Raw genomic sequence first — 2175 nt, 5'->3', positions numbered from 1 at the left:
CAATCCTTATGTATATAATTGTCAATTCAGTGATCGAGTAACGGTCTTGACGTCCCCAACAATGAAACTCGCGCCATAGCATGATAATTTGATTTTTTTTTTTTTTTTTTTTGTTTCATAATGTTTGACATTCAAGGAAATGCTTTATTTTTACAAGGCTGAACTGGATCCGGTAACTTAACTGTTTTTCTGGTAAATCTGTTATTTCAGGAGAATGAAGAAACGGAACAGGGGTCAACATTGAACGCTATCTGCTAGAGCTTAGGGTTAATCCACTGGAGTTAGCGTTAAAATTTCAACCAGCAATATATCACAAACAGGCACCAAAGTAGTAGCAATTTTCCCCCGTCCTACCTTGCCGAACGATTTTCTAGTAAATGTTTAAACAATATTAATATTTTTTATTGATCAACTCTGTCTTACACAACATGATTTTTCAAAAAAAAAAAAAAAAAAAACGTTCACTTTATTTCGTAAAAACAATTTTAAATCACCCTTTATAAAATCACACTAATTGATTTCCGTTGTCGATTTCATTTAAGTTTTGCACACGGGTAACGCTGATACTCATATGTTTTTAGCTTGTATTTTAAGTGCATCTTAAACTTTTATTGAAAAGTCTCCGAAAAGTTTCTTTTTGCACATGTTTACTACTGATAACGCTATATTGAAAACATCTCATGTGCGTATTTAGCATCTTATGTGCATTCGCCCGCTCTTTCTAATGGTCAGAGGAATCTGACTGCGACGGGGACGCACCGGGTTCGAATCCCGACTCGGCATGGATATACTTTCTATTTCCTGTCTTTGTCTTTCTTATGTGAGAATGTGTTGTGCTATTTTGCCTACCGTATAAACGGGTTCATATGGCATGTGTGTACTGTGGAAGTCGGACTTCACACCAAATTACGGTACAGTTGAAAAAGTAAAGCAGCGCACCCCTAATTGCCAGCCTAGCTGGCACACAACAACAAAAAATAAAGCGCTTTGCTTTTTAGGCTATTACTACTTTCTTGCTAATTTTGAAAATTGGTACATTTTTGCCGAACTCTTTTTAGAAATTGGACCGGAAGTTGTAAAATAACCATGTAAATAATGGTAAAAGTGGGAACCAACCAATTATCATTGGCAAATAATATATGAAAAAATATCACCTCTTCCTCCTTCATATTCAGTGTTGCAGCAAGTTATAAAAATGGACTGCATTCCACGAAATGACATGAGTCGCCGCCAAATTATAATATTACTTGGGTTTGCATTGCTATTAATGCTGATTTTCCCTCAAAAAGGTGTAAAATATTCCTTTTTGAAACATGCGAATACAACAAAAAGAGGAGGAGCACAGCTAGACCCCACTAGAAGTCTACACACCAAATTTTAACTATCTACCACATACCGTTTTTATGTTATGCGAGACACGTACATACATACGTACAATCATACCCCCAAATCGTGAACATTTCCAAAAATTGCCTATGCCGATGCTATTTCACGTCGACATGACGGTGTATTGGGAAACGTTTTAAACTAGCAAGAGTCACGCCTCGGTAGTAGTGGCACTTCATCTGCGCAAAGCTCATACGTACATATACACATCACGAGAAAACTTATGGTCATTCACTTGGGGATGGTGAAATGGGCGTTCATACGTTCTTAGGCATAGCTGCAAGCGCGGTAGGGTTGAAAAAGACACTCAATATTCATTCGGGAATGAGTGAAACGGAAAATTAGGCCGAAGTTTAGGGGAATTTTTTTTCGCAAATACAATATTTTCTTTACTATGTAAAAGGAAGTAAAAAACAAAGGGTCCACTGCTCTGTATTTTCCTCACGAGCTTTACTAAAAAACTGCAGTATAACTAGATAATGTTCACCTATCCAAAAGTAAGTTTAAAAAAATAACAATGAGTTATTCTAAGTTACGTATTTCTAAGAAATATCGCTGACGATTTTTACAGTGGAAAATAAATGAAATCGCGGTTATGATCTAAAGCTCAAAAAGTCAGTTTTGATGTCTTATTTTATATTGGTTTTTATAATTATCAACAGAATTTTAACCAAAAAAGGCATTCATAAAATATATCTACGAAACTATCCTAAAGGTCGTAGCACACAAGAAAAATATGTGAATTGAGAACCTCGTATGCAAACAAACTGTACAAAGACAGACGAATTA

General features: G+C 35.7%; 1 pseudogene; it reads right to left on the bottom strand.

Annotated features, from left to right (window-relative positions):
* Positions 1-1404: 1404 nt before the first annotated feature.
* Positions 1405-1577, bottom strand: LOC129221679 (U4 spliceosomal RNA; annotated as a pseudogene).
* Between the last annotated feature and the right edge of the window lie 598 nt (positions 1578-2175).

The sequence above is a fragment of the Uloborus diversus genome, chromosome 4 (genome assembly GCF_026930045.1).
Source record: "Uloborus diversus isolate 005 chromosome 4, Udiv.v.3.1, whole genome shotgun sequence".
NCBI classification, from domain to species: domain Eukaryota; kingdom Metazoa; phylum Arthropoda; class Arachnida; order Araneae; family Uloboridae; genus Uloborus; species Uloborus diversus.
The sequence above is the reverse complement of the archived record's forward strand: the minus strand, read 5'-3'. Positions and strand labels throughout refer to the sequence as shown.